Source organism: Brachyhypopomus gauderio, chromosome 1, assembly GCF_052324685.1.
Source record: "Brachyhypopomus gauderio isolate BG-103 chromosome 1, BGAUD_0.2, whole genome shotgun sequence".
NCBI classification, from domain to species: domain Eukaryota; kingdom Metazoa; phylum Chordata; class Actinopteri; order Gymnotiformes; family Hypopomidae; genus Brachyhypopomus; species Brachyhypopomus gauderio.
Genome location: NC_135211.1, coordinates 12,163,398 through 12,176,184, shown reverse-complemented (window position 1 = coordinate 12,176,184; position 12,787 = coordinate 12,163,398). Strand labels below are relative to the sequence as shown.

At 47.1% G+C, this 12,787-nt stretch overlaps 1 protein-coding gene across 4 annotated transcripts in view; it reads left to right on the top strand.

Annotated features, from left to right (window-relative positions):
• apba2b (amyloid beta (A4) precursor protein-binding, family A, member 2b) overlaps positions 1 to 12,787 on the top strand; it is a 69,933-nt gene that overhangs the window by 18,522 nt on the left and 38,624 nt on the right. For all 4 annotated transcript variants that reach the window (XM_076996859.1, XM_076996873.1, XM_076996852.1 and 1 more), the window contains exon 2: positions 7,295 to 7,340. The gene's annotated coding sequence lies outside the window, so the exon portion shown is untranslated. The remainder of the gene's footprint in view (positions 1 to 7,294; positions 7,341 to 12,787) is intronic.

The window sequence follows — 12,787 nt, the reverse complement described above, 5'->3', positions numbered from 1 at the left end:
CCTCTGTCAGTTAGAATTTCTTTTGGGAATCCTACTCTGGAGAAAAACTGTACAAGACAGAATGCTACAGATTTAGCCTTAATGTTTCTCAAGGCAAAAACCTCTGGATAACGAGTTGCATAGTCACAAATGACCAACATATACTTATTACCTCCTCGACTTCTTTCCAGGGGACCCACAATATCCATGCCCAAACGCTCAAAGGGAACATCCACCACAGGCAATGGTATCAGAGGGACTTTAGGGGGACCCCTAACAGAAGTGCTCTGACATTCTGGACAAGTTCTACAGAATTCCGCAATGTCTTTTGACATTCCAGACCAAAAGAAATGTTTGCTTATCCGGGTATATGTCTTACGTCTTCCAAGGTGGCCCGCCCACGGTATGGAATGTGCTAGAGTCATCACTTTAAGGCGCACAGAGTGAGGAAGCACCATTTGCAAGGTTCTCCCATTTTCCCGGTACAGGATGCCATTCTGCAAACTGAAACGGCTCCCTTTATGTTCCAACTGAGCCTGGTTCTCTAGAGTTGACTTGGACAATTTTGTAAGTAACCCAGAAATTTCAACATCCTCTTGTTGCAACTGTGGCATGTCCCCAGGTACTTTCCACTGCTCAACACTCATGACATCAACTGGCTCCTCCTGAGGCAAACACTGAACTTTGGTTCCTTGAAACTTAGCCTGTCTTTTCTCTGCTTTGGATTTTCTTTTCAGTGCTGGAGTACTTGGCAACTCAGCATTGTAAAACGGGAGCATTTCTAATGAAGTGTCTTGGGTTTGTTGCGACTTAGCTTGTGCCCGCGTTAGCGCCACATTACAGGCGCTCACGGAGGACAGCACGTCCAACAACACAGGAAAATCATGTCCAACAATGACAGAGTATGGAAACTCCGGTGCAAGCCCTACCCTCATGAGGTATGTATACCCTTGAACCTCAAGATATACTGTAGCAGTTGGGTATTGGCGTTCTTCCCCATGAACACATTTAATTACTACTGGGTCTTCATACTCAAAGGAACTTACAGGGACTAGGCTGGCTTTTACAAGGGTTTGTGCACATCCAGTGTCTATCAGAGCCTTTACAGGTTGGCCATTTAATACAACGTTTGTAGTGACGTCACAGGGTAATGAGACTGGAAGGGACTCAGGACTAGCTACACTGGGCACATAGCACATGTTATTTGATTTCTTTACCACGTTTGGGCATGCAGGCTTTTTGTGACCTACTTGTCCACAACCATAACAGACAATAGTCTCTGAACCCCGGGGATTGACGGGCTCGCTTTTTCTGCCATATCCAACTTCAATGGGCTTACCCCCTTCAACGGACACGGCTGGACGACGGGGTGGCGGCCTGTCTTTGTCCTTTTTCCATTGGGTGTAACTCCAGGGCTGATTCTTACGCCTAGCCGCAACGAATACATCTGCAAGCCTGGCTGCTTCTTCTGCAGTGGTTGGATCATGCTCTCTGACCCACACTTGCAACTCAGGGCACAGCATTCTCAGGAATTGCTCCAAGATAATGGTCTCCCCAATTTGCTGGACAGACTTTGTTGTGGGCTTCACCCACTTTTGATACAAATCCCTCAATCGGACATACACTTCTTTTGGTGTTTCTTCAGCCATCACCTCTACTAAGCGAAACCTCTGACGATAGGTCTCTGCATTGATTGAGTATTTCTTCAGTATGGCCTCCTTTACCAAGGCATACTCACCCGACTCATCCACATCCATGGAAACATAGGCACTACGGGCCTTCCCCGTCAACAAGGGCACCAACCTTATAGCCCATTCATCCTGGGGCCACCTGCATGCTGTGGCTATACGCTCAAAGGTGGTCAGATAATGTTCTATGTCGTCTGTCTCTGCCAGCTGCTGCAATTTCGGCTCCTTGAGAGGGTGACCGTGAGCTTCCTGACGAGAGCTTAGTGACGTTCTACGTGAATACTCAGGTTCGTCACCGATCCTCGGTCGTACATCCTCCATAGACGCACGTTGGCTCACCTCTCCCTGCAACAACTGAAACTGATGTTGTAGGGATTTCCACCTGGTCTCTTGTCGAGCTGCCTCTTGCTCCATACGAACATCCCTCACTTGCTGTTCAACCAGAAACTTGCGGATCATTTGTCTGAGATCGCCTGTCTCCTCCTCATCCTGCAGCCGCTGTTCAACAACTCCATCCCCGAAGGGTGCCTCAGTCTCTTGAAGCATCCTGGACTCCACTGGTTGCTCTGCACGTGGCTTTTTTGGCGCCATGCTGCCTCAACCCCCCAACCTACTGTGCCTCCAGCCTGGACACATCCCACCGCTGCCACCAAATTGTCAGGGCGTGACCAGAGGCAAAGGAGCACAGCAAGGAGAGTCAATTCAAATGTTTATTACTCCTTACGGAGACACATACATTCTGGCCAGACAAGAAACAAACAGACCCACTGACACATGGCAACATGGCCACTTTTAACAGCATGGGTGAGACCATATACAATTCACCAGATACATTCCACCTCAACAAAGACTAACAACACTTATAGCTCAATAAAGCCATTTCCGATCTCACATTCCATTCCAAACACCCAACATACTACTTCCCCATTAAGCATAAAGACAAGAAAGTTACACATATTTCACACAACTCGCTGTATACGTCTGGTTTACCCCCTAGAAAGGTTCCAGATAGTCTAGCCCACATTACCCAGAATTCCAAGCGGGTCTATAAGACATGCTCAGTAAACCCGCACTCCTTCTTAGACACCCCCACTGACCCACGCTGCAGACATGGCTCCTGGGGAACAAACACAGAAGGCAGGAAAACAGATCTGGGTAAGCTCAATAAAATGCTACCACTGCCCCTACCTATGGTCTGACTCTTCTTGCTGGTGTGCCCTCCTAGCATAGAAAAGTGCATGTTTTTAAAATTGCTAAACCATTGGCACAAGGTATGAACGGTGTTACATATTATACAGAGAGCTACAAAAGAGCTACCTATATGTTACAAGTGTATGGTTTCATTTCACTGGTGTCTATGTTGTGTCTTTATACCTATAAGCTCATTGAGCTACATTTAAACATTAAAACCCCATAAACTCCAACACTACCAACCCACACACCCAACCCATATGCCGTTACACGTGTGAGCCTTAGTGGGCCATCACAGGGGCACACTGTTCTGGGGCCACACTGTTCTGGGACCCTAAGGTTATACTGTTCTGGGGCCCCAATGTTACACTGTTCTTGGGCCACACTGTTCTGGGACCCTAAGGTTATACTGTTCTGGGGCCCCAATGTTACACTGTTCTTGGGCCACACTGTTCTGGGGCCCTAAGGTTATACTGTTCTGGGGCCCCAATGTTACACTGTTCTTGGGCCACACTGTTCTGGGGCCCTAAGGTTATACTGTTCTGGGGCCCCAATGTTACACTGTTCTTGGGCCACACTGTTCTGGGGCCCTAAGGTTATACTGTTCTGGGGCCCCAATGTTACACTGTTCTTGGGCCACACTGTTCTGGGGCCCTAAGGTTATACTGTTCTGGGGCCCCAATGTTACACTGTTCTTGGGCCACACTGTTCTGGGGCCCTAAGGTTATACTGTTCTGGGGCCCCAATGTTACACTGTTCTTGGGCCACACTGCTTCACTCTTCTGGGGCCCTAATGCTATGCTGCTTTTTGAACACCAGTCACAGTCAAGGAGATACATACTGAAGAGGACAGGAATAACCTTGTTGCCTATATTCAGATATGACTTGCTGTCTCATGTATAGTCAGACACACACGCAAATACCATATATGGTCATTAAAGTAGAGTGAATGATTTTGCACCCGTGATGTTTACAGTGTGAATGAATTTCTCTGATGTAGCTGTGTGTGTGTGTGTGTGTGTGTGTGTGTGTGCGTGTGTGCGCGTGTGTGTGCGCGCGTGTGTATGTGTGTGTGTGTGTGTGTGTGACAGAATACCCAGCAAAATGGGCACTGAGAGGTAGCTGTGTGTGTGTGTGTGTGTGTGTGTGTGTGTGTGTGTGTGTGTGTATGTGTGAGACAGAATACCCAGCAAAATGGGCACTGAGAGGTAGCTGTGTGTGTGTGTGTGTGTGTGTGTGTGTGTGTGTGTGTGTGTGTGTGTGTGTGTGTGTGTGACAGAATACCCAGCAAAATTGGCATTGAGAGGTAGCTGTGTGTGTGTATGTGTGTGTGTGTGTGTGTGTGTGTATGTGTGTGTGTGTCTGCACTGTGGCATACCACAGCTGGCTGAGAGGGCTCACTGTTAGTTATTTCCTAGTGAAAACCCCATAGCGTGAGAATAAAACCCTTAATGCTTGTTGGAGGATAGTGTAATAGATATCTCTCTCTCTTTCTCTCTCTTTGTGCTTAAGCTCATGAAGCTCCTTCGCCTTTAAAATGCAGCCTAGGTTGATTTGGATCCTCCTCAGCAGAACTAAACCCTCCTCTAGGAGTAATAGCCAGCTAATGTTCAAACGTTTCTCCAGCTCCTCACTCACGACCCGAGGAACCTGGTTCGAGAGACAGATAGGCAGATAAATCTGCTCCTTGTTACGACGAAGGACAGCCGCGTGGCTCCCGCTCCGTCCTTACAGAGGCGGAACTGTAATCCGAAGCTGACACACATCACCAGCCGTTAGCAGTTCATCTTTTGAACATGCAGAGGAGTAGTATAAGTGAATCACTTATAATGGGGGAATTACATTTCTAGATAAAGGACATCTGGTAAATTGCATGGGACTGATCCGTTGTGGCCAACACTGTAAAAGACACCTACTATAATGGCGTTTGGTTGGCACTCCTCGCGTTGCGGTCTTCCACCCGCTCTGGCCTCTAGCGGCTCTGGACGGACCCCTGATGGGTCCCCGACATGGGACGCTAGCTCTGCCCAATCAAGGCTGCTCTCCTGCGTTAATGGACTCTGGCTGGTGCAGCGGTGACTGTCAGGCTGCTCTCCCTTTCCACTGGTTCTCCTTTCCGTCGAGGGTGCCACGCTGACATTAATGCCAAGGGCCTGACAGGGCTGGATGTGCCCTCTTGTGCTATTTGTGGAGAAGGGGAGGCAGAGAGAGCCAGCTCAAACCTACGCTGGTAAGAGGGAAGGGATGAGAGAGAGGAGGCATCATGAGAGAGAGAGAGAGAGAGAGAGAGAGAGAGGGGAAAAGGTGGGACAGAGAGGGGGAGAGGAAGAAGAGAGAGGGGGCGTTTGAGGCAGGAGGCTCTACTGCTATGGCACATGTCTTATGTCTTTTGCCATGATTTGGGCAGGAAAATTGCCCTCTACTGTCTCGCCCAGATGGTGTCTGTTCTTGTGAAGGGTTAAAGGGTACAGCTGGTAGAGAGGGGGGGGGGGGGGGGGGGGGGAGAGGTTCTTTTCTATTCCTTGTGCAGTTATTTCTCTGGTGCCCAGTCTGCTGTGAGAAGCTGGGCGTTGTGCCAGTGCCAGACCTGAGTCCTCTCACTCTCACTCCCCCTCATCTCTGCAGAGCTGTTGCTGCTGCCTTTCTGCCTTGCTGTTGCTGACTTGTGTTTTCCTGAGCAAGTCCCTCTGACTGGCCATCTGCAAGGGCTGCACAATATATCGTGTGTCGGTAATTATCGCAATACTGGACTTTGCAATTCTAATATCACAGCGGGCTCCGATATACCAATGAAAAAATAACAATGTTTGAGTGCTCTGAGCCTTCTGACCAGTCTAAGATATTCCACGACTGCTCAGTGGATGTTTTGATGAATAGACATGAATAATGTTGTCAAAAACATGCCCATCCTTTAATATTTCAGATCAATGCTTTACCACTGTGTTGTAACAGGTTGCAAGGCACAACGCAATCACAATATGTATCGGTATAATCAGAACATAATATCTTTGTCTGATGTGTGAAGCCCTTTCTCTGCTTTCATACGGGCTACCCTCGGTCCTGTGGTACGTTGTGTGTCTTTTTCCCCCCTTTCAGTTCCTTTCAAGGAAGTGCTCTCTGATTTGCATCATCACGTACTTTCAAAAAGACCAGTTTTTCCTTGTGGTCTTTTCAGTGCAGAGATTAGAATGCAGTGGCCTTTTGCTGACTGATTCCTGGATGAAGAAGGATGCGTTCACATAGGTCCTCAGACGGCACTGACTGCAGACTGTCCCCCAGCCTCCCTGTGCTAATCCCTCAAGGTGTATGCAGCGAAAGGACACAGCAACAATTAGGCATGCAGATTTTACGGGAAAAGTCACGTCCATCTGCCGGGGTTGAGCTCAGTGTCGTTATAGGTGTTATCACAGGAGAAACATCTGCTGGCTGGAAGGCCTCCCTGAAGGATAACGAGCATGAGGGTGGAGGTGGAGGGGGAGAGAACGTGTCTGCTGGCGGTGTGAGGCGGGACAGACCTAACTCTCTCCTCCCTCACCTCTCCATTCTTCTCCTGCTGTGTCAGATAAATGGGACTCCTGAATGAGTCTCCAGGACCTAAAGGACAGTAATCAAACCACGCAGTTCAGTGCTGTGTCCCTCAAAACTAAGAGCCGACCAACACGCCAGCTTTCATGATCCAGGCGTGCTAAAGATGGCGGTCACTGAGCCGTCCGCGGGCCTGTCTGGACACATAGGGGAGAGGAGATCAGCTTTAATTGGAAGTGGTATCTTGTCAGGTGCCACATGAGTCCTCTAGAGATGTTTGATGTCTGGCTCTGGTTGCTTGTCCACGGTTGAGGCTATGAGTGCTACTGGCTTGCAAAAAGAGCCTGCAGTGATGTGATTGTGTGTGTGCATGTGTGTTTGGGGGGGTTAAACCTGGGGGGTAGTGGGCGTGTGTGTGTGTTTGAGTGTGTGTGTGTGTGTGTGTGTGTGTGTGTGTGTGTGTGTGTGTGTGTGTGTGTGTGTGTGTGCGCGCATGCATGTGTTGGGGTGTGGGGGTGAGAGTGTGTTGGGGGGGTTAAACGTGGCGGTAGTGAGCATGTGTGTGTGTGTGTGTGTGTGTGTGTGTGTGTGTGTGTGTGTGTGTGTGTGTGTGTGTGTGTGTGTGTGTGTGTGTGTGTGTGTGTGTGTGTGTGTGTGTGGATGATTGTGTGCATTTGTGGGTGGACAGCCATGTTTTAGATATGCCGTTGGATTTATGTTTCACTCATGTAAAATATCAGTGCAGTCAAGTGTCTAATGGTTCTGCATTAATCATGTTGCCTTCCGCAAAAGCCTGAATATTCTTCTGAAGCCCAGAAGGGCAGATGGATCAAGGTTCTCTGCATTCTGTTGGAGCTGTTATTCCTCTCTCACACAGGCTTTCTCTCTTTCTCTATTTGCTTCTGTTCCAGGTTTGTGTTTGAGAGATAAAGAGCCTTCTTCAATCATCTGCTATTGGTAAGTGATGTGTCTTCTAAATCCAGTTCGTGAACATGGGATGCGTGCATCACCACACCGCCCCCGTCCTTGAGAAGTCCTTCAGCCTGTATTGATTTCACTTTCTAAACATGCAGTGTGACTAAAAATTCACCGTGTGACTTAAATTTGTTTGTGATAATTTAAAATCGATAGTTTCCTACAGCCAGATTATGCTGTAGGACGACGCTGATGTCAGATACGCCGTCCATTTTCCAACGTGTAATAAATTCACATTTTCTTGCAACGATTGACTTTCATAGTTGCACTGTGACTTTCTTTGCAACATGGTGACCTTTGATTTAAAAGCCTTTTCTCATGACAATAGAAGGAGGTGATCAGTCCAAATGGACTAATCTGACTGGATATTAATTATCTTGTGATATGGAAAACTGTACTGCCAAGTCTAAGGTTCTCAAAGCCGATTTTGAGTTCTAGAATAATCCCTTTGATACATTTTGATGCTGTACGGTCTTCTTTTAATTACAGATTCATTCCATGGTATACGCACAAATATGGAATGTTTTCTGCAGTCGGCTTGAGGTTTTATTTCTGAACTTTGTTGGATTTGAATGTTCAACTTCTAGAGGATTTACAATCCTGTGATCCACATAAGAAATACAGTGGTATGTCTGGGGAATGTCTGCAGAATTTGCATGCATCTAAATAGAATCTGTCCTCCCATTCACGGCTGTATGAATGGAGCAAGAAGAATACACAACATGCGAGAATACACTTAAGGTGCCAAGACTCTTCATGCTCTCGGACGGAGCTGCTTTTGTCTGGGCTTTTGTGCGTAATTGTAATGAAGACCGCTCGGCTGTGCTGACACTGCAGGTGAAGCTAACGCTGCACACGAAGTCTCTCACGGGCCGCGGTACGAACTAGAGTGTGCCTCCAGTCACATGTTCCATTGGCCTTTAGAATAGGCTTTTCCAGACATTATAGAAGTCAAGAATTCATACTCCTTTGTGGGATATTTTTTATTACGGTTACTGCGTTGTTCCAAAATGAGGCCTGGGTTGCCAGGTGTCGCCAATTTGGAAAGGAAGACAGACAACTGTTCTCCTTGAGGAGAAATGTGTGTCATCACATATGAGAATAGGACCTGTGGTGGATGGGAGGACATTGCCTCTATTTGACATGGCATACTTAGGGAGTACGCACTAGATATCAATGCAGTTTTAGAAGTTGCAGTGTTACAGTCGGCGCTGCCATGGTTGCACTATTCATGTTAAACTGGGCATATTTTTCATCTCTAGTCACTGCAGGCTTTCACAAACCAATAAAATGTGGAGGATGTTTAATAATAGATATTACAGTCTGGATAGTAGCGCTAGCTTCGCCATCCATAATTTCTAATATCTAACCACTCTGATAACAGCCGCCATTCCGGCCTCGGAGCCAGTTTTCCAGATCGGAGAGCAAATGTATGCCTGCTGTCTTAACACACTGGGTGTGTTCGAAATAGCCTACTACATACTACTGCCGTACTGCTTGGGCCCCAAATCAGTATGGAGTATGCGAATAAAAACAATTTTTCCAGTACGCGAAACATCCCCGGATGACATACTACTTCCGCAAAATATTCCGCAAAACAATAGTGGTGTACTGCATCCCATCATGCAACGCTACGTTCACATGACCTCGTGGTATGCTTTGCTTTTGTCGCATACTGGAAACTGTACTGCATACTACTACGAGGAAAAGTATGCAGTATCCAGTATGTAGTAGGCTCTTTCGAACACAGCCACTGTCTGTGGTCCACGCCCTGTCCTGACACCACGCGTGCTAGCATGCAGGGGTCAAAATTTCAGCTGTTTTCTTCTGGCAAAACCAACCAAATCTGCAACATGTTCTTTCCCAGGTGACCAGGTGGCTTTCACCGTAACACGTAGATGTTAATGGGTTTTTTTTTTTGCGAGATCCGTCCATCATTTGTCAGACCTGAAGTACCGCGGGGCTAAACTAATCATTAACGCTCCTTACTGCTAACGGCCTTGCGGTGTTTTAGCGAGGCTGCAGTAATTGTTACTTTACTTTATGCGCTGTGGACTCTGAAGTGGAGTTTCTGCGTGGCTCCAGACAGCTGTGAGTAGCCCTGCTCACACCCGTCCTCTCCTCACTGGCAAACGCAGCAGCGTCAGGGGCCTCGAATGTGTTACTGCCCTTCATCGCACCAATCACAACATAATGAAAACATTTGCATAGAGACTGCGCTGCAAACGTGAGAACTGCTCTCATTTCATGCTGCGCTTCCTCAAACAGTCTCAGCCCTGTTTTATTTTTTCTGACAGACGGAAGTTAGAGGCAATATGTCTACACAGTACTGAGCATGTTTAAACAGGCGGTCAGGACATTATAATAAGCTGCAGTGGGAGAATTAAAACAGAATAAGATTGTTTTAACCAGGCTGTTTATTTAGTTTATTTAATTGCAACTAGGTGATGGTTTACCATTTGTTTAAATACCGTATACCATGGTGGGTGGGTTTCCGACACAGTTACAACTTTGAGTCATTGAATGTCTGCCACTTAAATGTTGCAAAGGAGTTTTGGTCATGCCTGATTGAACACAAAAGAGGATTAGAAGTTTAAGTGCCATCCAGAAGCGAGCGGAGATGGTATTGTCTGCCAGCTTCAGAACTGAGGCCACCCCCCCCCCCCCCCACATGGCCACGCAAGTGCCATGTCTGCAGCTGTTCGTGGACTCGCCGCTCCTCTGAAACCCCCCCCGTTATGGACGAGCACGGTGCAGATGTGACTGCTACGCGCCCTGCTGGTGTGAAAAGCCCGGGTGTAAACCAATGACACGCCTCCTGCAGTAATGATGGGGCCTGATCCTTCAGGGAGTTGGGAGCGCAGCAATCAGTTTAGCTGCGGAGAGCAGAGCGCGGGTTCGATGTCTGTCATCACATGTGCTCTTAAATGCGTAGAGAATCAATTCCCTCTCCGGCCAGGCGGTTGTTTCTGAGTTTCCGTCCAATGGGACAGCAACCATCAGGGAGTGATGGAGGTGCGGTCCGTTCGAGGTGTTGCACTGAGGTTAGAGTGACCGCATGTAGTCTCCGTAAGCCAGTGTGTTAAGTGTGCTGGTAAAGTCCAATTTTTGTGTGAATGTGTGTTTTGTTTACTTGAGCGTGTATGTATTCACGGGTGTGTGTTTTCCTGAGTGTGTGTGAGTGTGTGTGCAAGTGTGTTTGTGCTGGCATACACTCACAATCTCCTTGTTCAAAGTCATTTAGTCAATTTGGTACGCCCAAGCCACAAATGTTGCTGCAAATGAATCTGATCCCTGAGGATAGGCGTGTACACACAGCACAGTAATTTGATATTTCAAAGCCTGAAGATCTTTTTTTTTTTGGTAATCGGAGGCTGGACTCTGTTGCTGTTGAGCTTCCAGTATCTGTCCATCAAACGCCTCCACTATGTGCTCTGAAGTAGCACTCACAAAGCACTCCTCATATAAAGACAACATAGCTCAGTTTGTCCTTGCTATTTTTGCCATATAGGCATTTTTTCCTGATCCCCTGCTGTTTGAGAGCATCTAGTCTGTTATTACTCATATAAACTGTTGTACAGATTATCAAATGGCTGCCTACCATTATGAGAACTGCCATGTAGGACAGCTGGATTTATGGGGCCATAGATTGTACGAGTACTGGGCTTTGTGATGCGGAGCTAGACAGCTCTATCGCTGCTCTAGCTCACTGGTAGACCAGGTAGAGCAGGTACTAGCACTTCACCAAGGTTACTGGTTCATCTCTCAGAGGAACACCTGTATGGTCATACTTATGAATGCAAAAATCGTCAGACAGCTTCTACCTAATGCTTCAAATGTATTGTGATGTAATCTGTTAATCTGCGATGTAATCTGTTAGCGCGCACCTGAGGTCATGGCTCTACCTGCAGGTTATGGAGATGGTGTGTGCACGTAGGACCCCTTACTGCCGTTCCAGGTGCCTCGAATCAGTCTGAGGTTGTTGCATTTAAACCCCACCTGACTTATGGCCTTTGATTCCAAATGCTTAGTGACACGTATCCGTTAAACGGTGGCCCTAATGGAGTAGGGTTTTTATACTTCTCTGCGAAAGCCAATATTTTCAGACAGTGTGCTATAAATTCAGCTAAGACCTGACAGAGCACTGTATTGATCATCAGTTTCTTGACATTTATTTGGGCGTTTGGACTATCCATGTTTTTTTTTTTTTCTAGCATCAGGTGGTAGTTCGGATACCAGCCTCCAGTCCGCTACACAGCATAGCAAAAGAAAAGTAGAAAAGTCGGAGATCTCGTACGAAACATTTATGGAATGTGACATGGTGGTTCTAGAATGGATCCTGCAGGTAAAATGGTTTCTCGGATAACGGCATCTACTTATAGTCTGTGGTGATTCGAGCAGGTCACTCTTGCGGACAAAGGAATTGTTTTGCAGAAGGCTCGCTGAGGGAGGTCTACGGTGTGTGCCGTGTGTGATGCCGCTGGTGGTGTTTAATTTGAGCGGGCGGGCGCCTCTCTCCTCTCTCCAGCATGTTGATTACCACGCATCACGCTTCTGCTCTGGGTGGACGGTCATTTGAAAACATCAAAACAGGATTGGTACACTGAAGACCCAAAGCATCTCACGCACGTCGGTTAACAGCCGGATAACAGAAAGAGCCGGAAGCCTGTCGGAAGCAGCCTGCCTGGTGCGTGCAGGATTCATGGCCCCCTGTTCCAGTCATCGGAGTGGACGCTGTCATAGCAGCAGCCTGCAGCCTGCAACAGAGAGGGGCCTCCAACCACGCATCCCACCCGAAACACCATCTTAAAATAGCTTTGAGTCATACATTATTCAAACACAAAGCACCAGGGCCGTCAGAATCCATTAGCTTTAGCTGGTTTTGTGGCCAGTCCCTCCTTTATTTCCATAGCGCCCAACCTTTAAAGGGTTGTCCAGAAACTCATTTCAGTAGCTGTGGAGTTTAGTGTAGTGATGGGTAATCGTTGGTGGGCTCAGACATCTGCTCTCCACCAGGCCCTGGGGGTCCAGTCCTGCGGTCGGAAGATTCGTTCATTTAATTCAGGTGCGATTTAGGAATAGCTGTGATTTTAACGGGGCTGTGCGAAGACAAACATTTACCACAGCTTTTTTTTTTCTTTTGTTGCTTTCCAAGATTTAAATTGTTTGGGTCTAATTTTACGTTTAGGTTTTACACCTGCACGAAGATAAATTCCCTGAACATCTGCTGCATGGAGAAATTCTGTTTCTGTTATGACAATATTTATAATAGTTCTGTATGAGAACTATTGAAATGAAGGATTTTAATTGTTCTTGGTAGAGATTTTATTCCATGAATGCATACCTAAAGCAAGAACATTATCAACATTTCAGTTCCAGGTTTTCATAATAGAAAATAATGTTAAGAAAAAACAGGAATTGATATTTTC